Source organism: Leopardus geoffroyi, chromosome A1 (assembly GCF_018350155.1).
Source record: "Leopardus geoffroyi isolate Oge1 chromosome A1, O.geoffroyi_Oge1_pat1.0, whole genome shotgun sequence".
Classification (NCBI taxonomy): Eukaryota; Metazoa; Chordata; class Mammalia; order Carnivora; family Felidae; genus Leopardus; species Leopardus geoffroyi.
The window spans coordinates 45,938,884-45,965,833 of record NC_059326.1 but is presented as its reverse complement, the minus strand read 5'-3'; the positions used below and the strand labels follow the sequence as shown (position 1 = coordinate 45,965,833).

Below are 26,950 nucleotides of genomic sequence, written 5' to 3'. Positions count from 1 at the left end.
GCACTAGAAATGTTGCTAATATGACAGAGGGATTAATGTCTAATTTTTTTAAATTTTAATTAATTTCAATTTATGTGTCAAAACACAGACTATAAAATAATTTTCTCTGTAAAACAACTTCATTGTTTAGGGAGGATTACATTTTACTTTAACTGTTCCATTCTGTAAGATATTGTTGAATGATAATGTACCTCTTTGGCGCTTAGGTCCTAGTGTTATGCAGAAACCCATCACTTATCAAGTTAGTATCAACTGATTTAGTTGAATATTTTTTTACACAATAATGTAACATTGAATATGTTCATTTAAATATTTTATACAGGCAGGTGATATCTTGGTAAAAATAGTTGTTAATCTACCATTATAGTGTTTATAATATATAAAATTTATTGTAATTTAATTGCTATGTAAATAACTATTTTTCTAAATAATTTCTATGGACAAATTTATAAATTTGAAATAGAGACATGTTATTGGTACAGAATTAAGTGGGGATGCAGAAACTAGTAACACAAACAGAACAATAAAGGAAAAAAGATACTGGAGAAAAATACATTGCAAATTTTGCCACAAATGGCAATTACTGTTTGACATGATAGAACAAAATGAGAAAGCTGTGTGTCTTGTAAAAAAAAACAAAAAACAGCAATCAACAGAATAATATGAACAATATTAGGAGATATATTTGGCAAAGGCATAGTTCATTTGATAAGAAGATTTTTTTTCTTTATCTCAACACCCAAAAAATAACTAATAAATTCATTCTCCTGAAATCAGAATTACATGTTCAACAAAAATATTTTTAAAGCTTTTTAAAAGAATCTGAACTTGAAAATGTATTCACCTATAAGATGATTTGTATACTTGCACCATGGAATATATTTTTAGGTGAAGAAATGGTAAGAAATTATTTTATATAAATTCTGAAAACTTTGTAGATGTTAATTAGGGACTTAAGAAAAAAGACTATCCATAGAATCAAAGACTTCTAAAATTATGAAAAATCAATGGAATCAAAATTAGAAAAATTGGAAATGATTTTTAATTTAAGAAGACTCATGAAGTAGATAAAAATACTCTTAATTAATATTTTGGGTATTTTGTATCAACAAAGCTCCAGATTTATAAACAAATTCCCATTTGTGGAATAAAAAGTAAAATTTGTGAATACACATATACACATATGAATATATTATACATATATGTGTATTTGAATATTTTTATTTTTCAAAGAAGAATTTTAGCTATATGTGAAAAAATAGTTTTACATCAGACGCTACATATGTTTGGTCAAAATCTATATTTATTGTAATTCTGTACAAGAGACTGATATTCTCCTTTTATTCCATTCTGCTGCATGTTACATATTAGAAATATCTGTACTCAGTTTTCTAGTGCCACCTTTGTGAAAGGTGCAAATGTATGTAATTGTCAAAATGATTCATTTGCATATATATACATGCAAATGCTCTGAATCAGTATTAGTTTATGGAATTAAAAAAAACATATGATGAATTTAACAATCTTGTGTTCTTTACCCACTCTCATTCGTTGAGTCATGGAAGATTTATTTACAAAGATTTATCGTACTGTTCATTCCAATTCAAGATTTTCTTGGAACAAAAGGAACACTTACCAAATATGCAATAATAAAAAAATGGCAGTGTGATTTACATTTTCACTCATGAAATCATACTGCTCATGAACAAGCTAAATTTGGAGCTTCAAGGAAAGGAAGAGCTTCTATGTGTCTTAGCTAGACAGGTACACAAATTTATGTTGAAATTGAAACTTTTCATTATACAAATCAATAATAATGTTATATTGACACAAGAAGTATTGAATTTATCTAACTTGGGTAGCAATACTTTTGAAAATTATATGCTTTTTCTTCTAGGTCAAAATAATTCTTGTAGTATTGATGAGCCAGTTTTGTTAAAGTTGATGTAAATATTTATGGAAAATTATATTTTGGTATTTGAAATTTTTGAAGTCTGTTTGATACATCTTGGAGATATAAATCTACTTTCTCAACTGTAAGTTTTTTTACATGTAAATAAATCAAGTGTTTCTGCTGCAAGCTTAGCATCTGAACTGAGCCGTACTGTAAGTGTAAAGTCATGCTGGATTTTGAAGAGGTAGTAAAAACAGAGTAAAATACATCCTTATTATTTATATAGATTTTGTTTGGAAGTAACAATATTTTGGATATATCAGATAAAAATACATTAGTAAAATTTATTTCATCTATTATTTTTTACTTTTTATGTGACAACTAAAATTGAAATTACATATATAATTCCTATTACATTTCTAATGGACAGTACAGGGTCTGATATATACATACATATATATATATATATATATATATATATATATATACACACACACACACACACACACATATATATATATATATATATATATATATACTCATGTGAATAATTTTAATCCATGCAAAGACATGTTCTTTTTTAAATTTACTTATTTTTATTTTTGGTCTTGTGTTTCAGAAATTACTCCCACACAATATTTTTAGTTTTTTTGGCCAATATAAGTAACCAGAGTCTTGCATTTCTTGTGGTATATTAGTGTCTGGTCCCCTAGACACCACATGCTGGAAAATGTAAAGGGCTGATAGACACTGGCAGGTGGTGGGTGTGGACATGAGCTAATACCCCTCCAGGCTCTGTAAGCAAGGCTTGCTTCTGCTGGTAAGTTAGGCTCAGTGGGAGTGGAAGTTTGAGGGTAATTTGAATGAAATAAATCCTTTCAAATATCATTATTCTCAGTATTGGTCTTCCATTCTTTCCCAGTGTGTGCTCCAATGAGTACATAAGATATGAGAATTTAATGTATTTTGTATTTTCTCAACCCAGAACATCTGGCTCTGATTTTCTTTTAGGGCAATCATATAAAGTTTCTTTTTTCTTTTCTTTTCTTTCCTTTTCTTTTCTTTGCTTTTCTTTTCTTTTCTTTTCTTTTCTTTTTCTTTCTTTTTCTTTTCTTTCTTTCTTTCTCTTTCTTTCTTTCTCTTTCTTTCTTTCTCTTTCTTTCTTTCTCTTTCTTTCTTTCTCTTTCTTTCTTTCTTTCTCTCTCTTTCTTTCTCTTTCTTTCTTTCTTTCTTTCTTTCTTTCTTTCTTTCTTTCTTTCTTTCTTTCCTGTGTCTTTATTCAAGAACTTAAGACTTAAAGCCTATCATGTTATAGCAGCTTAAACTCTCCAGTGCATGAAATAGTCATTCACTTATGTTCCTATATTCCTTATTCTCTTAGTAGCCTCCGTTTCGTCTGCTTAAGGGGCATCAGCAGGGACAACTTAGGCAACTCATTTGCAATTTGCCATGTACAAATTACTGGTATTCTTTTCAGAAATAAATTAATATACTGCTATCAAGAGCAGCCCAACATAAAGTCCAGATACCAATCACTAGAACTGTGTTATCAGTTAGTGTATTGTGTGAGTTTCAGTGACAGATGGAGCCTACTCTAGATAATTTTTACAAGAAAGAAATTTAATAGATGGAATTGTTTAAAACTGTTGGTTGATATGGTATAGAATCCAGGAATGGCTGTCACAATGATGACTTTGAACTGACCTCCCAAGAGAGCTACAAGCTCTACCATTTCTGATCTCTGGGGAATTGAAAACTATCACCACGACTTCAGGCTTCTGGATTACATTGTCATTGTCATGACCTCAGCCAGAAAGTAAATATTTGCCTGATGATTTGTGAGCATCTGCAGTATTTGTTTACAGAGTAGTCTACACTTACCCATGGTTTCCCTTTACATAGTTTCAGTTACCCATGATAACTGCAGTGTGGAAGCCAATGATCCTCCTCTGACATATGGGTAGGTCAATGGTAACCTAATGCTAGCTATGTCACAGTGCCTACATCATTCACCTCACTTCATCTCATGTGACATATATGCATTTTATCATCTCACATCCTCACAAGAAGAAAAGGGTGAGTGCAGTACAATAAGATATTTTGGGAGAGATTGACCACATTCACATAACTTTTATTGTAGTATATTATTGTAATTATTCTATTTTATTATTAATTATTGTTGTTCATCTTTATTATAAAGGAAGTCTGTAATAATATCAAACGCATTTATTTCAACAGGAAAATATTACAGTTCTAAACTTTTATGTACCTATATAGCTCTCTCAGTGGATTAAGGGGACAAAAACTTCTGTAAGTGTCCAGATAATTTGAACAACATAATTAACAAGCTTTATTTACATGTATAATCCTGAAAAGTAATAAATAATAAGGGGGTATTTTAAGTTATTATAAGGTTTATGTAAGAGGGAGACATTATCTCTATCTTCCAACATTATTTGCTGTACAAAAATTCTGGGGGTGCCTGGGTGGCTCGGTCGATTAAGCGTTCGACTTCGGCTCAGGTCATGATCTTACACTTGGTGGGTGTGTGCCCACCAACTGTAAGCTCTGGGCTTACAGCTCAGAGCTGTACTGACAGCTCAGAGCTTGGAACCTGCTTCAGATTCTGTCTCCCTGTTTCCCTGCCCCTCCCCACTCACACTCTGTTTCTCTTTCTCTCTCAAAAATAAATACACAAAAAAAAAATTCTGTAAAATAAAATCCTGGACAAAGGGCAGTTAGTACCTTGCTTGCATGATATAAAAAAATCCAAAAGATCAGTGGATCTTCTCTCCCACTAATGACTCCATTGAAAGATGCCAGTTTCAGATAACTTACTAATTGTATTAAAATCATATCATCAAATGTAATTTATGTTGCCTCTTAAATCCTGAAAGTCTTACCACACGTTTGACTTTGTCTTTGTTCTAAGAGGTATACAAATGCACTAACTTGTCTTTCACCTTTGAGGGTATAGCGGATTGTATTATTTATTTAGAATTCTCTCTTTACCTTCACCCATGCCATAGTTCACACAGGAAAAGTATAATTCCCAGCCTCATTGACTTTTGGCCATATAACTTACTTTGTTCAGTGGAAGCTGAGATGGCTTTAAATGTGCTTGTATGGACTTGCCTGATTGGGCATGCACTCTAACTACCCTACACTGCACCATAAGAAATAAAAACACTCTAAATAATGACTGCTTCTTCAACTTTGGTCCTGAAATGAAAGATTACAGAGCTGGTGTGAGTTTAATCTATAGCCTGAAACAGACACTACACCTACTCCACATATATATGTGCAGAAAAACAAATGCATGTGTTGTAAGCCATTAAGATTTTATAACTGATTTTGTATAGAATTATTCCAACACAAGTTGACTAATACAGGGGCGGGGCGGGGGGGAAGTTTATGCCCCAGACCACTGGACACAAAAAATGTACTTAGGTGTAAATACCTGAGTTTTCATGGGAATGGTTTCTGAATTACTCTGAATAAGGAATTTTTCAGAAGATTTCTCTCAAACTGAGCATGATTCAAGTGTTCCATTCTGGTTCTTTCCTCAAGATGCTGTGTGACATTTCTCTTCACCTCAGCCATATGTGTATTGCATGTGAACAAACCTCTGTGTCTACAGGGTGGCTCACTAAGCAGGGAAATTACATTCCAACCTCAAGACCTTCAAGTTGAAAGGGGAATTCACTAGTAATGTCCATTAAAGTAAAGCTTTTTTACTGTTAATCCAGTTCCTGGGTGATTGTTTGAAGTTCTACGATGGAAATCTTCTAATCCTCAACTTATAGTAGAAACTTTTTTGTTTCCAAAGTATTTTCATATGCTTTTATTATTTTATTACAAAAATATTATAAAATAATCAAGAAAATATTTGTAATATCTCCATTTTTAAAGAACAATGAGGAATCAGACCATACATAAACTGATAAGAAAAGTAACATACTAAGATTTTGCCCAGTGCAAGTCGGGGGAATGCTCCTTAAATAATGAGGAAATAGTTTCTTAATAAAACACTCTGTTGATGAATAAAACTTTAATTTTCAAATGATAGCTTAAGAAAAATATCTCTGAATGAAAAAATTTGCATATTTTTGGTTCTATAAGACTTCAATTTTGTGAGATATCCTTGTTGTTAAAGTATCTTTTGTGGTAGGATGGAGTCTACAAATATTTATTTTATATCTGTGTACTTGTACATACACAGATAATCTTTAGAAGTTTCAAAACTTTTAATAAATGTTTATTATGTATGACCTAAAGAGCTCAGATAAAGCAAGAATAAGTGACTTGTAAATAACTAATGTCAGTAAAGACCCACCTGCTATTACTTAATCATACTCGTATTCTACAGCAAAACAGCCATATAAGGGTCATTACTGAGAAGAATGTCAAATTGGCCGATTTAATGTTACTTAGGGCTTACTTTATCTATATAACTGTCTCAGATAAGAATTGCAAGCTAATAATAATTGCATTAGTGTCAGAAGTGTAGGGGACACCTATGGTTTATTTAGTAGGGAGAGATAGTTTTAATGTTCTAAATTGAGTTTTACTCTCTAAGATAGTTAAAATAGCGTATGTAAAATATTCAAGCATCCATTAATGGTTGATATCTGAGAAATACAATATTGTTTGAAATATTTTAGAGTCTTCCAGTACCTCAGTCCAAACTGCTTATTAAAAGGCATGGGATTGCTTAAATATACTATTGATACATCTAAATAAAATTGCTATAATTTCATGAAGTAAAACAAGTTATTTTTTAAAAAAAAGTAAAACTTTTTTTAAGTTACAGGTCATCAGGACCTTCATAGATTTAAAGAGTTTTCTCCTCTTGGTATCAGGTTGCATTCTCTAAATTCATATATCTAGTGGAAAAATCTACAAAAGTAAATTTGTAATAGCAAGCTTTGAAATAATATATTCCATATATGACCATGGTTCTCAGCTAATACACACACACACACACACACACACACACACGCACGCACACAAAATCCATATTTGACACTGAGCCATCAGAAACAATTATGAAACAGTAAAAATTACAGAAAACTCAGAACAAGCTCAAAGATATTTTTGGAAGTAGAGCTTTTCCACCTAAGTTCCTAATTTTCAAAGATGTTGATTCCCTAGCATATATGCATCACTCTTGTGAACTAAGTAATAAGCACCTTAAAAATATCTGCCATCATCACAACAGTAGTAAGTTTGTTTTATTTTAAAACATTTATATATTGAAAACATTGAAAATAGTTTGTTACTACATTTTTATTCATAGAAACACAAATGAACATAGAATAGCAGCAAAATATAGATGGATAATATGCAAAAAGGAGACCGTTAGATGAGCGTGATTAATTCATTGTTAGCATGAATCTATGCTAACTAATGTAGCGTGGCAGCAGGTAGGTGTATGTAGAGAGGAGTTGTGGAGCACCTGTGGAGAGAGTTTCTCTTTTCTATTCAGAATGAAAAATTTGGGAATTGATGACAAAGGCAAACTTTGCTCCCATTGCTACATCAGCAAATATGGCCGTAGTTAGAAAGATGAAACGTCAAGATGTCCAAAGGGGCCCATTTTAGGTTTATATCTTTTGTTTGAAGTTCAGCTTGTCAAATATTCCAGAACAACTGGTCAAACTGTCAAATTGCCTGGCCGGGAACCACCAAATAACAGGAAAACATATGGATACTGTGCTTTACAATTCACAAAATTCACAAAGCATTTTACCACACATGATCTCATTTGTTCTTCATAACAATGCAGATATATTGGTATGTTAAACATTATATTCTGCAAGTTCAAAGGTAAATGCTGAAATGAGAGAATTTAAGTGATTCATACATGGACACACAAATTGTAGTAGCAGATCCAGGACCTAGACCAAAGTTTTCTAATTCTAATTACAGACTCCTTTCTATTACCTCTGCTCTCATAAGAAGGTTGAAAACGTGCATTTCATTAAGATTTAATGTATGTCATAATTTTATTAAATGTTAAATATGTGAAAATTCTTCTAAATGAATTCAGCCTGGCTAGGAACTTAGTTGCTCTTGAGGCAATCAACATCAGGAAATATCATTTTTCAGGGTATTATTGGGTTAAAATTCGTATACCATAGGCCTCCTACTTGGGTGATAATTGTGTTAGTGGTATGATAAACCTTTATAAGGGTAGCACAACTTGCAGCATTTTAACATTCTCAGGGAAATGTTCTAAAAGCAAAAATGAATGGGACAAAAGAGAAAGATCTAGGTGTTTCTCTGTAAGTGTGTACATGTGAGTATTTTTTTCCACATATATTATACTTGACATGCCAAATTCCAGTTCAATGTTGGAAATGCAATAAAACAATGATCATTATAGAAAGCTCTACTCCTACATTCAAGAAGCTTATAGTCTAGGAAGGGAGACTGATACTAATCAAATAATAATTTTCATGTATTCATTCATTCATTCAGCTAATACTTACAAAACACTTACAAGTGAGAAATTATTCTGTGTACTGGTAATGTAAACATCACAGCTATGAAGTGATGCAACTGGGATGCCACATTTCCTGCAACTGAGGGACACAACTTGATCTGTCTGAATATAGAGGTCTTGTGAACAATTAACCATCTCACCACCCTTCTTCATCTACCAAGAAAATGACAACTGAAGCTGGAAATTTATTTGAAGTTTATTATTTGGTTCAGACATACATACAATTTTACATTATTTAATAATATATTTATATTTTATGCCATATGATAATAATACATTATAATATATTGTAATAATATGAAGGTATTAGTTTTCATCACCCTTGCCCCCAATTTAAGTAAAATTGATTCTTGAAAGCAGATGTCTTTCTGAGACTTGTTTGGGAAATGGTAAGCAATTATTTCAGCTGCAGCATTATTTTTAAATATGTTTTAAAAAGTACAGGAACCGTGGCACTGCTGTGGCTCAGTCAGTTCAGCCTCCAACTTCGGCTCAGGTCATGATCTCACGGTTCATGAGTTTGAGTCCCACGTAGGGCTCTGTGCTGACAGCTAAGAGGCTGGAGCCTGTTTGGAATTCTGTGTCTCCCCCTCTCTCTAACCCCTCCTCCACTCATGCTCTGTCTCTGTCTCTCAAAAGTAAATAAATGTCAAAAAATGAATAGAAATTAAAAAGTACAGGAACTAAGACTGGAGATAGAGAATATGAAACTGTTCTGTAGACCCATAAATGTAAAGGCAAAATGATGTTGTATTTGGAGAAGACTTATTGCAATCTTTTTCATACTATTAGAACTATTAACACCTACCTTGTAGAAGAGTGACAAGATGATCTATGTATAGGCTTCTCTCAGAGTATAGAACACATGGTAGGATATCAATAAATATTAAAATATATATAGCCTTGAGTACTTTTGCAATAGCTCAGTTTAGAAGTGATGAGGGGTTCATCACTTATTCTTAAAATAAAATTTATGCAGTCAAAGTGTGCAACAAATAAAACCTATAGAAAACAGATGTTTCCATCACAATCTGTTGCTTTTCCAAATAATATTTTGAAAACACATTCCTTCAGCCATTATACAGTTCTTAAAATACAAAAGATATTAAATGTTTATTTATTTTTGAGAGAGAGTAATGGGGGGAGGGGCAGAGAGAGGGAGATAGGATCCAAAGTGGGTTCTGCCCTGACAGCAGAGAGCCCAATGTGGAGCTTGAACTCATGGACCATGAGATTATGACCTAAGCCAAAGTCTGACACTTAACTGACTGAGCCACCCAGGTACCCCCAAAAGAAATTAAATCTGTAAGAAAGCCTAGTAGATGGGATTCTGTTCACAGGACTTGGTACTTGGTGGTTTATGCTTCAGTACATGTCACACCATCCACCTCCATTCATGCCACCTTGTCCATAGTAACCTCCACTGCCTGACTATCATGGCCATAACCACTCAAACCACAAGGAGTACCAATCCTTTGCTGTAATTGTCCCCCATTTCCATCCTTCCAATGGATCCATAATCTCTCTCATTATCCATTCCATCTCTGCTACAGCCCCATTCCAGAACCTCCCATGCCAGACTAGAATTCAAGAAGAGTTTAATGTATTAGTATTGCATCTATTCTTACCGTTAGACATGGTAGCTACTGCATCCTTGTATGTTACAAACTCTACATCTGCTTCTCCTGTTGCTCTGTCATCAGCTCCAATATCAGTATCAACTCATATTGGATTTAGTCATGGGGAAAATTAGCGATGTCATTTTCAGTTGAATTAAAAGGTCATCCTCCCATATGTACAAAATGACCACCGACAAAACCTGAACTTGCATCACCAGCTCCCCCTAGCCATGCCCCATCAATATCAACTCTCAATCTGGCATCAAAGCCATCATTTCCATAGCCATAATTATTATAGCCATAATAGTTACCAAAGCCTCCACAACTAGGGACACTGGGGGAGAAAAAGGACAGATGTCAGAGATGGAACAAATATATTATTAACAGAATTCTATTTAGTTAAAAAATACATAAAGCCTAATGTGTGTCAAGCATTGTGCTGAATGCTTTGAAATACAGCCGAGCCCTAATTTGATATAAAACACAAGAAAAAGATAATCCCATAGTTTGGAAACAGTATGACTATGAGAAAGATATTTAAATGAATAAAAATAAAGATGTCAGAAAGTTGGATCTTGATTGCTGGTACAGGTGAAGGAAGACACATCATTTGATTCAACTCTTAATAGGAAACTTGTTTCTGTTTCTAAATAACAAAGTAAAATGCTGCAGTTCTTGTTATTATTTTTGGGAACTATTTGGAAAAATCTTTTCCATCAATGCCTCCCCTCCCTCCAGTTACAGTATGATAGCTTTGATGAATACTTGACTTAGAATAAATGACCTCCTTTCATCTCACTGGTAGTTTTACATAGCCAGAAAAAGCTGCCAAAACTTCAAAATGGGAAGTATGAAAATGTGGCTCAAACATCATTATTTCATATAGTATATGTATATACACATATACATATTTACTAATTTCCCTTCTAACATTTTTAGAATATTGATACTTTGCTCTTCATTTGATTTAATATAAGGCTCCAGATTTTATCTTCAATCTGAAATTTTCCTTTCAAAGAGAGATAAGAATTTACATTTTTTAAAGTTTGTTTGTTTATTTAGAGAATGAGCAGGGAAGGGGCAGTGGGGAGGGACGCAGAGGATCCAAAACAGTCTCTGTGCTGACAGCAGAGAGCCTGACATGGACTCAAACTCACAAACTTTGAGATCATGACCTGAGCTGAAGTCCGACACTTTGACTGACTGAGCTACCCAGGCGCCCTGAGTGAGATAAGGATATGAATGACTTTCCTTTTTGCCAGTCTAGGTGCCCCGATGAATATTGGTTTATAGGTATTCAAGTACTGAAACCTCTCAGAATCAATTGATTTCTCAAAGTTTCTTTCATATGGGAAATCTTTTCCTCTTACCTCTAAAAAGTTATTATTATCAATATTATGGAGACCGACAGAGAGATGAAAGGTATGGGACATTTTCTAAAATAAGGTTTCTGTGGTGTGTGTGTGTGTGTGTGTGTGTGTGTGTGTGTGTGTGCATGCACGTGTGGTGTGTACACACATGCGTGTGCTCATCCATACCCATTGGTGGTGGTAAAATATTTTCTTTCCCCTTTACAAATAAAAATGTCTTATTCTAAAGAAGATACATAAACTATCAAATGCAATGTGATGTTTTTGTTAAATAATAAGCAACGGAAGCATACAGAAATAAATATTTCTCATGGAGGTAAAATATATACAACTATAAAATCATAAATATACTGGAGAATTATAATATGAATTTGTAAATTGTATGCAAATAGCTTGAAACCAGATCTATAAAGACATAAATAAAGCAACAAGACTGAAAGGTTTATATGTTGGCTTGTTTATAGAGTAGCACAAACATTTTTCTTTTTTAATTGGCAATTAATTTTCGGCAGCCATCTAGGTACTTTCATGTCAAATTACTTTTCCTACACTAAACAAGATTAGGCATCCAAGCAGCAAAGCACTTACGTGAAAAGTGAGAAACTGACTGTCAAGTAGATATTTTCCACCTATAACCAATTAAAATGTTTCTTTTTTGATGAATGGGAGTTGTAATTTCACATTTTGTATTTTTACCTAAGCACATACCTGTGTAACATCCCAGTTCACAAAGGCTAAAAAAGATGGGTACTGAGATTTCTTTTATTCCTTTTATTCAATACACCTTCAGAATGAAGCAAGCATTTTTTTGCTGTTTCAAAGACAGCTTTCTTATGCTACTGCACACAAAAATATAGCAACAGTTCATGTACGTATATATGTTTAGGGGCATATATGTGTGTATGTGTGTATAAGTGTATCAACACATGTGTTTTTATAAACCTCAAAAAATATTTTAATCAAATGATTTTTAGTCTCTTGGTTCCTTGTAGATTATCATTTCACATTAAAATGTAGAGATGTCTGTATTTAAAAATTAAACCATTGACACATCAGGTAAAAAAGTAATGTATTATTGATAATCTTCAAGTGAATGACATAAAAAGGAAAATATTGATTTTTTGGAAGATGTCTCATTTTTCTTACTTCACAGAAGACTGATGCAGGTTCATGAGCCTATCAATATTATTTGAATTAATGCATATTCCCTGCTATTGATTGCCTTAACAATGATTGTCATAACTGATTTATGGGCACTTATGCCTGTTAAATATTTTAAGAGGTAAATATCAGATTTGTATATATAAGTAGATTGACTTGAATAAACAACAAGGTTGGATGTTAACATTATACCTTTTGATTTAATCCATATTATAATACATTATGCAAGATGTATTTTTAAGATAGCAGCAAAATTTCCAACTAAAGTTGACATTGTTTACTAGAGTTAAGTGCAGAATTCTCTCTAAGGCTAACAAAGTATTTTCAATTTTGAGGTAGAAATTCTCATGTCATTTGGAAATGTAGCTAATGTATCTATGAGAGAAACTAGGTCTATCAAGCCAAAATATAAAATTTGAGTATCATTGTAATATACTTAAAGTTGATTTGTTCTTACTGCTTAGAATAGATCAAGATATAAGATTATATTTCAGCTTTCTATGGTGACTGATACTCAATACTTTCCAAATAAATGAGACAAGTTGTGATGGTGTGAGAGGCAAAAAGAGGGTATATATGTATATATCATCTTATAGTTAGTATGAGTATCTTTGACTTCAAATGTGAGATATGATTACTACAGTCATTTACCAAGGACCTGCTTTTTTAAAGATGAGTTTATTGAGGTATCACATATGCATCTTAAATTCATTTGGTTTAAGAGTATAATTAAATGGTTTTTCTTTTTTTTTTTTTTTTTTTTTTTAAATTTTTTTTTTCAACGTTTATTTTTTTTTGGGGGGGGACAGAGAGAGACAGAGCATGAATGGGGGAGGGGCAGAGAGAGAGGGAGACACAGAATCGGAAACAGGCTCCAGGCTCTGAGCCATCAGCCCAGAGCCCGACGCGGGGCTCGAACTCACGGACCGCGAGATCGTGACCTGGCTGAAGTCGGACGCTTAACCGACTGCGCCACCCAGGCGCCCCATTAAATGGTTTTTCAAATTGACAGACAAGTATAAAAATTACCACAATCTAATTGTAGAAAATTTTTGTTACCTCAGATACATGGTGCTCACTACGGTCACTTCCTGTTCCTAAACCCAGTCCCAGACAACCACTGATCTACTTACTGTTTCTAAAGATTTACTGTTTCTGGACACTTCACATAAATAAAATCACCCAAAATGTGGTCTTTTGCATCTGGCTTCTTTCATGTAGCGTAATATTTTAGAGGTTGATCCATGTTGTAGTATGTGTCAGCCTTTCATTCATTTTTATTGCCAAATGCAATTCCATTGTATGGATAACCACAACTCTATACATTCACCAGTTGATGGATGCATTTTTTTCACTTTTTGGCTATTAAAAGTATTTTTGCTATGATCATTCATGCAGAAATCTTACTGTGGACATATGTTTTCATTTCTCTTGCATATTCCAAACATGGGATTGCTTGATTATATGGTAAATTTGTACTTAACTCTTTAAGAAACTGCTAAACTGTCTTCTAAATTGGCTAAGCCATTTAACATTCCTACCTACAATGCATGATGGTTCCAGTTTTGCTACATCCTTGACAATATGTTTTACATTTTCTTTTGATTGTAGCTATCCTAGTAGATGTGAAGTGGTAAATCATTGTGGTTTTGATTTGCATTTCCCTAATGGCTAATGATGTACATCTTTTCCTAAGCTTATTAACCATTGCATATCTTTGTCAAGAAATGAATATTCAAATTCTTTGTCCATTTTAAACTAGATTATCTGTCTCTTTTTTGGTTTTGGTATTGTATGTAAGAAATCATTATCTAATCCAAGGTCATAAGGAGTTATTCTTATATTTTCCTATTCCTAAGGGTTTTATAATGTTAGCTTTTACATTTAAGTCAATGATTCATTTTGAATGATTTTTTTTTTTTTATGGTGTGAGGTAGGAATCCAGATTCATTCTTCTGCATGTGGATGTCTCAGCACCATTTGTTGAAAAGATTATATTCCCCCCCATTGAATTGCCTATTTTCCCCCCATATGCATATCACAGTTTCCTTCTCCTTCTCCTCCTCCTCCTTCTCCTTTTTCTTCTTTTCTTTTTTTGCATGTCTCAACTTTTTCTTGAAAATTGCGCATTTTAGGTAATATAACAAATCAGAATCTTAACTCTACCTACCCCCTTAGGGTTGATGCTATCATTTATTTGTTTAGTGAATTGGCAAAAATAATTCTATGATGTTTATTGCCATTACAATATGCAGTTGTTTTCTTGTGTTTATCTTTTTACCTGACTAGTAATTGGCCCAGGTCAGCATAAGCTTGTTATTGGTCAACAGGTGTGCTTAAGTTCCCTTGGCCTGCTGGATATTTAGTTTTGCAATTAAATGCATGTGTGTTTGGAGGTTGCTATCATAGTTCAGAGTTTACATTTTTTCCCTCTATCCTCCACCCCTTTTGCTTAGAACTGATAGCATGGATTTTCCTGTATGATTCTATTTTAGAGGATGCAACCTTGGGCATGTACATAGTCTTCCAGACTGCTACAGTGGATGTGATTTTATTGTTAAACCTGGCTTCTTAGTAATTATTTCTGAGTCACAGTAGCTTATTGTTTGGCCAATGTTTGGTTAGAGATTGTGCTTAAGCTCCTAGTTCCAGTGAAGCTTTTACTCTTTGCTATGGATCTGTGTGTGACTTGGGGAATGTTTTCGTTTCTGTCCCATCTCCTGCTCTAATTGTTCCTCAATTCATTCAGCTTGTGCACAGCCCTTCTGTACCCAAGGGTTAAATGTGATCCTAGTAGTTCTTCATGGATATCTATTTGCTTGGTTCTCTCTGTTAAAATATGTGATTGCTCTGCTTTTTTTTTTTTTTTTTTTTTTTTTTTTTTCTACTGGTAGAGCTATGTGTACCTTTTGTTGCTCTCTGCCAAGATCACCATTGTTTATGACATCTCCCCTTTGTCCCGTAGGCATGGAATTCTTCATGCTCTTTTCCAAACAAAGTCAATTTTCTCAGATAGAACTGTGAAACTCTTTGCTCCTGTGCTGTGTCTTTCCCATTGGGTATAAGCTTTTCATTAACTCACAAGATCTAGGACAGGAACAATGATGCATTTCGACTGGAGTCACACCTTTGCTCTATGACCAAGAACTGTGCAAAGCTGGAGAGTGTTCTTATATTACTGGCTGGAACCAGTTCTTGGAACCTCCACCCTAGAAGCAAGATGGGTTGGGGATCAGGGTTTGGTATTCTGGTCTTGTAATGTCTGGAATAGAGATTTTGCCCTGTGAGTGGGAACTGGGTGTTAGAAGGGAGTCTTGGCCCTCAGGGCTGTGTTGGCCCAAAACATTACTTCAGCCACATGGAGTTGGGGACAATGAGAAATACCAGCTGCCTGCCCATCTCATGTTAATACAGTTGCTTAGATTGGGAACTAGAAGGGGAAGAAGCCCCGTAAGATGAAGCTTTTTGAGTGGAATGCAAAGAGTTGTAGCTTAAATGCCACAGATTCTTAATGTTCTTATTAAAATGTAGTAGATGTTATTGAATGAATGTTTGGTCACCTGTTATATGCTTTCAGAAAAATTTACTTAAAATTGAGTAAAAAGACTTAAAATGTTGATTTTTTGAAAAATAATTTTCTGCAGGGGCGCCTGGGTGGCTCAGTTGGTTAAGCTTCTGACTTCAGTTCGGGCCATGATCTCGCAGTCTGTTGGTTAGAGCCCTGCATCAGGCTCTGTGCTGACAGCTTGGGAGCCTAGAGCCTGCTTCAGATTCTGTGTCTCCCTCTCTGTCTACCCCTACCCTGCTCACACTCTGTCTGTGTGTCTGTCTCTCTCTCAAAACCAAATAAACTTAAAAAAATAAATAAAAAATAAATAAAATAATTTTCTGCATATAAATGGTTATTTGGTTGCAAAGGGTTTGCTGAGCTTCTGACTCTGCCTTTTCAAAAGAAATCAGTCTCTTAAGGAACTTACTTTTAAAGATAAATATTTTGTTTCTATTTTCAAAAAAATATTCAAAAAATATTCAAAAAATAAACATTTTAGGGACTCAAATATATGATAAGCTTTTGTAAATATTACTAAACTCAAATGTTTCTGTCAAAATGAATATTTTGACTAAAAATGCAAAATGGCAACCCTTTACAACATATAATACCATTATCATTCATGTTTTTTTTTTCCTTCTGAACAGTCTTTATTTAATTGTTCGTGATAAAGTACTATTTGATATCACCAACACCAAAGTCATTGTTAGCATAAATTTTAATTGATAATTCATAGTCTAATTGCTAATCCCATTCTGTCCTAATTTATAATTCTACCTATGTCATAAATATGAATAGATAGTTTCTAACATATACTATCAAGCATTGGTTCAAGGACTTCCTTTAATTACTTCCATTATTACTGATCCTGTGGTGTAGGTGGGAGAAATTTGGGTAACCCTTTGGATGCTACCACTGTTTTATGTGTCAAAATTGGATTAGAAACTATGCATAATGCAAATAACCATGTAATTATTTTGAATTTACAATGTATTTACTATGTAATTGCATAGTAAGTACCATATAATTACAAGATGATTACATGATTATTTCTGCCTTTTACACAGCTTTAAAAGCAAAAGATTTTGTTGCAATTATTATTGGCATTTATTGGTAAGTGTTACATAGTAGGGAACAAAATATTTATCATGTAATCAACGAAGCAAGCAACTGTTATTGTGTCTTTTCAGTTGCAAAATTATATTTTAAAGTTATTGAAGTGAACCTGAAACTGCTCTAAAAAATAAAGTTTATTAATTAAAAAAAAGTTATTGCACTCAAAGAGTTAGCCATAAGTACAAGGCATAACTTGATATATCTAAGATAGCTGATTATTCTGGATATCGTTCTGTTTACTACAGTTGTGTATTTTTAATTGAAGCTCTGAGATTGAGGTTGATTTTTTAAAATATTCCAAGAAAATTTTAATGGGCCAGAGGAGAAACTCAAGAACTAAAGTAAAAATGATACTTACAAATATCCATACTTATAAGAATAAACCATATCATTACTTTTTTTGTTTACTAATACTTTAATTTCCCCAGATTTATTGAGAAATCATTGACATACATCACTGTATAAGTTTAAGGCATACAGCATGATGGTTTGATTTATATTTATTGTGTAATGCTAACCACAATGGGTTCATCCAACATCCGTCTTCTCATATAGTACAATAAAAAGAAAAGAGGGAAAAAAATTTCCTTGTGATGAGAACTCAGGATTTACTCTCTTATCAAGTTTGCTGTATATCACACAACTGTGTTAGGTATGGTCATCGTGCTGTACGTCATATCCCTACTATGTATTTATCTTGTATCTGGCAGTTTATATCTTGACCACCTTCTTACAATTCCCCCTCACCCCACCCTTTTCCTTTGGTAACCACAAGTGTGATCTCTTTTACTATGAGTTTGAGGGTCTTTGTTTTGTTTTGTTTTGTTTTGGGGGATTTTTTTTTAGATTCCGCATATAACTGAGATCATACAAGTTGTTGCAAATGATAGGATTTTCTCATTTTTTATGGCTGAGTAATACTCCTTCATATATATACCACAACTTCTTCCTTCATCCACTAATGGACACTTAGTCTGTTTCTGTATCTTGGCTATGGCAAATAATGGACATGGGGGTACAGATATCTTTTTGAGTCGGTGTTTTGAATTAGTGTTTTTAAGTTAGTGTTCTTCATGTGTTTGTGAATTTTCCAGTTTTCTTCTTGCTGTTGATTTCTAGTTTCATGCCATTGTGTCAGAGAAGATACTTGGTATGATTTGGATAGGCCAGGCTGTGCACCAGATCCCCTGGCCAGGTGAGCCCCTGGTTTGCTCTGCAAATGAGGGAAGCCACAGGCTATGCTCTCTGTTTAAGTGTCACTCTATTTAGGGCTGTTGAATAGGCCATGGGAGCTTCTCATGTGCCCTGGTGAGGTTCCCTGGCTGTACACACTAAAGTCTGTATTCTGTGATGAGTGGGGCTATGAATTAGATTCTCTGCCTGGGCTCAGGGGGAGAAATAGCTCTAAAGCTGGGGAAACTCTTTGTTTGCTGCTTTAACTCAAGCTGACCCATACCCCAAGTTTCTGGCTGAACAAGGTCACTACCTTTGCTTTGCACGCTATAGCCTCTGCCTGCCCTCCTCAGGGCTCACTGCACCATGCAGAGAGACACTGCTGGGCCACACAGATCCCAGGAGTTGCTGCCAGCCCTTCTGGTCAAATGGGCTGGAAAGACACATTCCATGCTGGGCGGGGCTATATTTCAGCAACTTTGCCTGGGCAGGAAGGGGAGAGGCTGTTCCAGGTTACTCTTATTTTCCAAAACAGGCTCTCTATGTGGGAGACGCTGGAACCTACCCTCAGCCTTGGCTCTGAATTAATCCTCCTGACTGTGTATAACATGGGGCTTCCTCATGTCTGATATTGGCTTTGCTTCAGAGGTAACTGCTCTGACTACCCACCTCTTAGCTGGAGCACCCCAGGACCATGTAGTTTCTAGTACTTATCACTAGTCCTTCTGGTCAGATGGGGCCAGAAGACATTCTCCACAGAGGGTAAGGCTGTGGTTCTGCTCCTTGCCTGGGAGTAGACAAACCTAGTTCTAGGGACCAGCAAAACTCCTCGTTTGAAGATTCAAATATGGCAGATGTGCACCTGACCAAATCCTGTGGTCACAGCATGCCACCAACTTGCTTCTGTGGATGAGCAAAGCCAAGATCCATATGCTGGTTGTTGCAAGCAACAAATTAGGTAGGTTATTACCTACCCCCTTTATTTGTCACAGTCAGATTCCCAGTGGTTTAGTTCCATAGATTTCCCTGCAATTCCTGTGATATGAGATCAGAGGAAGGGCTGGGGTGGGTGTTGTCTCCATAGGTTCTTTTTCCCCACTGGAGGAACCAGAGACTCTGAGGAGTCTTCTCTGCATGGTGCTGCACTGACCTGAGGGAGGGGCAATGTGGCCCATGGGTAGCCATGTCCATTACCCTTCTAATGTTGTCTGTCTTGGTAACCATGGTACAGGGGGTGCTTCAGCTTCACTCCATGTTCTGGGATTCTCTCAGTGGCATCTTGTTGTGGAATAGTTGTTGGATGTTCTTGTGAGGAGACAACCTATTTTGCCATCTTAATGAGGTTACTCACCCATACCTTTTTTAACTTTATAAAAATAAGCATTTTATTTTAGAGCAATATTAGAGTTATAGGAAAATAATACAATTGGTACAGAGTTTCCACATGCCCTACACACCCAATTTCTGTTATTATTAACATCTTGCATTGATATGGTATACCTCTTGGTTGTGACAGTTTCTCAGACTTTCCTAGTTTCTGATGACCTTGAAGAATATTTGACTTTTGAAGAATATTGGTAAAGTATTTATAGAATATCTCTCAATTGGGTTTTGTTGAATGCTTTTCTTGGGATTGGACTGTGATTATGTGTTTGGGGGAGGTAGAGCACAAGGACGATGAAGATTATATTAGCACACTGAGGTGCTAATAAGATCAGATTATATTAAGAATACATAAAATAAGTATGATTTATAACTATTATTATTAACCTTGATTGCCTGGGTAACGCAGTATTTCTCTGAGTTCTTAACTGTGAAGTCATTCTTTCTTCCCTCTTTCTATGCTGTACTCTTGAAAGGATGTCAATGTTTGCATCCCACACATAAGAATAAGGAAGTTATAGTCAGTCTCCTTGAGGGCAGAATATCTGCATAAGTTATTTGGAATTCTTCTGTACAGTAGTTATCTATTTTCCCCACTTATTTACTCAGTCATTTATTTGTATCATTATGACCTCATGGACAGGTATTTTTTCCTTTAAGTTCTAATCTAAAACTGTATGATGTTGCTCAAATTGTTTCATTTTTGGCCATTTGATGCTTTTTCTGTTGGCTCCTATGTCCCTTAGACATCCTGGGTATTGTGAATTTTTTTTGAGCAATTATTATAAAGCACTATGTGCACTCGAATGAAGGTTTTTGTGTGGACATGTTATCAGATCTGCTGAGTAAATATCTAGAAGTGTGATTGCTGGAGTGTGTGGTAAGACTTTGATTAGTTTTATAGGAAAATGAGAATCTGTCTTCCAAAGTGGTTCTATCATTGTGTTCTCACCAGTAATAAAAGAGAGTTCCTTCTGCTTCATATGGTTGTCAACAATTGAAACTGCAGATTTTTGGATTTAGTCATTGAAATAGGTATATAGTAGTATCTCATTGTTGCCTTAATTTGCAATTATATGATAAACCGTATTTAACATATTTTCAAATACTTGCCATCTACATATCTTCTTTGGTGAGGCACCTGTTAGATTTGTTGCCTATTTTTCAATTGAATTGTTTACTTTTTTATCGTTGAGTTTCAGAGTTCATTATATAATTTATATATATATATATATATATATATATATATATATATATATATATCATTCTTTATAAAATATGTGATTTTGAAATATTTTTTCATAGTCTGTGATTATACTGTGTTTCTGTTAATAGTGTCTTTTGCTGAGAAGAAGCATTTAATGTAAACAAAGTTTATTGATTGATATTTTGTTTCATGGATTGCGCTTTTTGTGTTGTGTCTGTTTTAGTTGACTAGGGATGTTGTTATAATGTACCACAACCTGAGCAGCTTAAACAACAGAAATGTATCCTCTCATAGTTCTGGAGGGCCATGCTTTCCCTGAAAGTGTCAGGGAGGGGTCTGTCCAAAGTTTTTATCCTAGCTGCAGGTGTTCTTTGGTTTGTGGCAGCTTAATTCCAATTTTTATTTCAAGCATTCCCTCTGTGTCCAGACTCCCTCTTTATATAAGGACACTGATCATATCCGATTAGAGACCTCTCTTATCACAGTAAGGTCTCGTCTTGCCTTAACTAATTGCATTTCTGCCATCCTATTTCCAAATAAGGCCATATTAGGAGGTACTAAGAGTTCGGACTTCAACATACATATTTTAGGGGACTCAGTTTAACCCATAATAGCCACTAAAACTCACCACCAAACTCATGGTCACATAGATGTTCTCCTATGCTCTCTTTCAGATGTTCAGTAGAATTGCATTTTACATTTAGGTCTGTGATCCATTTTGGGTAATTTTTTTGAAAGTTGTAAGAGTAGTGTCTAGGTTTATTTATTTATTTATTTTTTGCATATGGAGTTGTAGTTGTTACATTACCACTTGGTGAAAATATTAGGCTTCCTTCATTGAATTGCCTTTGATCCTTTGCCAAATACTAATTGACTATTCTTGTATGGGCATTTTTCTGGGCCCTCTCTTCTGTTCCATTGATCTATATATCTACTGTTTCACCAATACCATGCGGTCTTAACTACTACACCTTTGAAATAAGTTTTGAAATCAACTTGTGTAAGTCCTCTAACTTTTTTTGCCCTTCAGTATTGTGTTAGCTATTCTACTTCTTTTGCTTTTCAATATGAACTGTAGAATGAGATAAATTTTCTCAAACACATGACAGCATTTCTTGAAAATTCGAGCAATCATAGCTAAAAGAACAAAATATTGGCCTTTGTCTCTATCTATGGCTAACATAGCTTCTTATCAGAGCGACTCAGTTATTGGACATAGAAACTTCTGCCTTCTAAGAGAACAAGGCAGGAGTGACTTCCTTAGCCCTCAGTTAATGCCTCAGATATGAAAGCATGGAGAGGAAATTCATGTGCGACTTTATAGTGCAGATCTGCTTCTGCTGACATAGGCTGCATTGTTAATTGAAATATTACCCTTTTCTGTTGCTGATACGTGCTACTGGCTCACACCTAGAGAAGCTTGAAAACCTAGGCAGTGCATTTCAATATTACTGAACATACAAATCACCAAAGGATATTATTGAAATTTACATTGTGATTCAATGTCTGGTTTGGGCCATGATTTTGTGTATCTAACAAGCTCTTAAGTGATGTTGCTGGTTCTACTGACTACACTTTGAGCAGCAGAGAGCTAGAGAGGTTTTTCCTCAAACTTTGGCATGCACAAAATGACTTAGGCTGTTTGTTAACATACAGATTATTGGGCTTCATCTACAGAATTTCTGATCCAGTGGAATTGCCAATCCAGTGGAAGGCTCTTCTGGTAGGCAGGTTACTATCACTAGTTCTGCTGCCAGTATTAGTCTGGCCCAATATCTAATCAATGCCAGGCTTTCCTCTGAGAAGGGCATGGGGTGCAGCTAGAACAGTGTAGGTTCACTTATAACCCCTTTCTGCTGTTTTCCCACGATCCAACTGTGTAATTTCTGGTCAGTGATTCCAGGTTTTAAATAATTTGTAAGTGTTCAGTTTCTACACAACTTTATCGTCCGCTAAGAATTTAAAAATCACATTCTCTGTTCAGCTGTTAATGCTGGGATCCATATTTAGTTTTATAAGCTACTCCCTGTTTTTAGTTTTGTTTTGGGTTTTTGGCTCATGAATTTTATTTCTGTTTGTCGATAAGAAATGTAAAAGTGGAATGTTAATAAGTTTCAGTTTAGTTCTCTAATGTCAAGAATTTAAAAATTAAAAAAATGGATTGGTTAAAAAAAAAAAATCTAAAATGACCTAAAAACCACATGTGAAAAGATTGATCCCGAATTCTAACCTACAACTACTCCAAAATGGAGAAGTACCAGGATCCCAGCCCATTTGACAGGTTGGAGAAAAAAAAAAATTACCGCTATTGACTCAGCTATTGGCTACATGATGGAAAGGCTGATCTGCATGTATTTTGAGGGAATTCACACTTACTGGCAGTGCCGATGGTTGTAATTAAAATGGTCCAGCTACTAACAAAGATGATTTTATGTTAGCTTTTTTACCTACATAGACTGTAATATCATTACTATAAATAGCATTATTTTAACTAATATATAAATAAAATTTCATCCATAATGAAAATATGAAGCCGAAATTGTCACTCATACATTATATTGTAACTACATATTTCTAAGAATTCTAAAAAATATAGACAAAGATAGGTAAGTAAAGTTGACTGGCTATTTAAGGGGTCTCAGTGGTTCAAAGGAGAAAAACCAAGCCACAAAATCAGAATAGTTTACTCACATGACATTAATATAATTGAAAAAACCAGACAGAATTTATCATTTTTTGATACAAATTTCTGTGATGATTCAAAAAACTCTTGCGGGGTGCCTGGGTGGCTCAGTCAGTTAAGTGTCTGACTTCAACTCAGGTCATGGTCTCACAGTTAGTGGGTTCGAGCTTGTGTCCGAGTCTGCGCTGACAGCTCAGAGACTGGAGCCTGCTTCGGATTCTGTGTGTCCCTCTCTCTTTTTGCCCCTCCCCTGCTTGTGTGCTCTTTCTCTCTCAAAAATAAATAAATAAACATTAAAAATGTACTTAAAACTGTAATGTGCGATGTGACAATTAGATAACATTTTCTGGAAATAATAATAACAAGCCCACAGAATGACTTGTGAAATGTAAATAAATCAAGAGGAAAAAAACAACAGAATACAATAGACTCCATCTTGTGGGAAATGGCTGTAATCTTCCCCAGCTGCTAATGGCTACTCAAACAGTTGCTGAGTCTTAATGCCTGAACTCTTCTCTTTCTCCCACATTTTGCACTTAATTATTCAGCAAATCCACTTGGTCCTGCCTTCCATTTACATACTGAACTTAATCACCCCCACCATCCCTGCTGCTAATACACTAGTCCAGACAACATTTTTCTTTTACTTGGGTATTAACATACCTGCTTAAATGCCCCCTTTGTTTTCCTTATGTGCCCAGCAGAGTATCCTCAACATTGGCTCAGAGTGATCCATATCAGGCAGATCATATCAGGCAGATCAAATCACTGCTCTTTTCAAAGTTCTTTAATGGCTTTTTACCACTTGATATAAACGCATTTCTTACTAATCCTCCAAAGCAGCCCACACCCTGGCCCCTGGTAGTAATCTTCCCACCACCCCTTCACCCTTCTCCCCTTGCTCATTCCAGTCTTCACACCTGCTGGTCATGCCCCTGGCTCAAGGTCTTTGTTGTTCCCTTTGCCTGCTTCTCCAGAAATCTGAAAGCGTTGCTCCCCCACCTACTTCAGCCTTTGATCAAATGTCATCTTCACAATCAGACCTTTCTTGACTGCCCTAAAGTAGTAACTGCTTCTCTTCTCCCACTTCCTCTTCTTCTTCCCTACTTTCTATTTCTCCAGAGCACTTATTATTATCTGACATAAAACATATTTTTCTGATTTGTTGTTTGTAGTATCCTATAACATAAGCTGTAAGAAAGTATTTTTTTTGGGGGGGGGTGGAGACTTTATCATTCATTGCTGTATACCTCATACTTAACAAAGTGCTTAATAATTTAAAACAAAAATACAAACAATTGAAAATTAACAGTGAAAATTAAAAAAAATGTGAAAGACAAATCCAGAGGATCTTATAACTGAATAATAGAAGTTCAATGGAAAAGAAAACAAGGTAGGTGAAGAAAAAATAGTCAAAATAGAGAATGCCTTCTTAAAATAATTTTCTGTGCACTTGTAAACACAAGTGCACAGAAAATGACTGGGTAGAATAAATAAGTGTATAGACTGTAGCAATAAAGATAAGTCTGGAAACTTGTCAGACATAACAGGTTACCAGCCAAGAATGAGAACCAGGCTGCCATTTTTTTCAAAACTAAAATTTAAAAAACATGTAACAGCGCTTATGAACTTATACTAGAAACAGTGGTGTTTGTGAGGGAAACAAAAAGCAACTCATGGACCCCCTGTTTGTGATGGAGATTGTTAGCTTCTACTATAGTATTAGGTTTGTATCTGGCCCAATGTCTGCTCAGCCACAACATACTTCCCCATCACTGAGGTTAGCTGAGGCCACATAACTTTTTGTTTTTGTTTTTGTAAGTTTATTTATTTACTTTGAGAGTTAAAGAGAGAGTGTGAGTGGAGGAGGGGCAGAGAGAGAGAGGGAGTGAGAGAATCCAAAGTAGGCATCGTGCTGTCAGCACAGAGCCTGATTTAGGGCTTGAACTCAAGAACTTGGAAAACATGACCTGAGTTGAAATCAAGAGTTGGATGCGGGGGAACCTGGGTGGCTCAGTTGGTTAAGCATCCGACTTCAGCTCAGGTCATGATCTCCCTGTTTCAGAGTTCAAACACCGCCTAGGGCTCTATGCTGACAGTTCAGAGCCTGGAGCCTGTTTCAGATTCTGTGTCTCCCTCTCTCTCTGCCCCTCTCTCTCCCACTCATGCTCTGTCTCTCGAAAGAAAGAAAGGAAAGAAAGAAAGAAACACTAAAACAACCAGACCAAAAAAGAGTCAGGTGCTTAACTGACTGAGCCATCTAGGTGCCCGTGTTTAAGTTCTTGACAGTGAGTTAGGAACAGATGTGATTATGTACTGGCCTGTGGCCTGAGACATTTGGATGTGCTTTGTTCACCATACCTCTTTCCTTCCCCAGTTTCTACTACCTAGAAAACTCAGTGCCCAGGTGAGTTTAAAAGAAACCTAGGTCTCTCATCAACTCTGAGGAGCAGAGTTGCTTTATACATCCAGATTGTTCACATCAGTGCAAGAAAGAAGAAACCTTCCCCCAAATGAAGAATTCTTATTTCTTAGCTCAGTGGGCAGATGTAGTGCCAGGCAAAGTGGAGGAATAAATTACAGTAAAAGCTTGGATTTGAAATAACTTGTTCTGTGAGTGTTCCACAAAATGAACAAACATTACTAATAAATTTTAACTTGATATATGAGTGATGGCTTGCAATAGAGTAGTACATGATGCCGAATTTCACATAATCACATCTGAGACAATGGTTCCTCTCTCTCTCTCTCTCTCTCTCTCTCTCTCTCTCGCTTGCTATGGGATTATGGTTGATCATCTCCCATGCTCGGATGCTTGGTCTCAGCCTTCGGTGTTTGGCAGAAATCATTGATTTTTCAGAATGTTTGAAGGTGCCCACAACTGGCACTAGTGGGTTTTTTTGGCATTTCAAAGCACCTATGGACATTCCTTTGCTTTTCCATTCAAGAGTAAGCTTAGGAATGCTTTGGTTCATCCTAGGTCTGGCTGCAGATATAGATCCTTTCCTCTGCCTTAATGCCAGTTACATTAAATACTGTGTATGACAAGAGTTTATTAATACTGTACTGTAGTCAGTATCCGTGTGAGCATATGCAATGGCAGAAGATTCCATTCAGCCAGTAGATAGCAGTGATTCTGTTAGTGATAGTGAAAGTCGCCTTACACAGTAACCCTCCTCTCTTGTCTCCCTCACACCAGCCCTGAAAGTTTTCAAAGGAAAGTGCAGGTTAATTTGTTTATTTTTCTTTATATTTTATATTTTCTTTATTATTTTGTATTATATTA

At 35.2% G+C, this 26,950-nt stretch overlaps 1 pseudogene; it reads right to left on the bottom strand.

Moving 5' to 3' along the window:
- Positions 1 to 9,767: 9,767 nt before the first annotated feature.
- On the bottom strand, positions 9,768 to 24,595 carry LOC123608951 (annotated as a pseudogene).
- Positions 24,596 to 26,950: the final 2,355 nt, after the last annotated feature.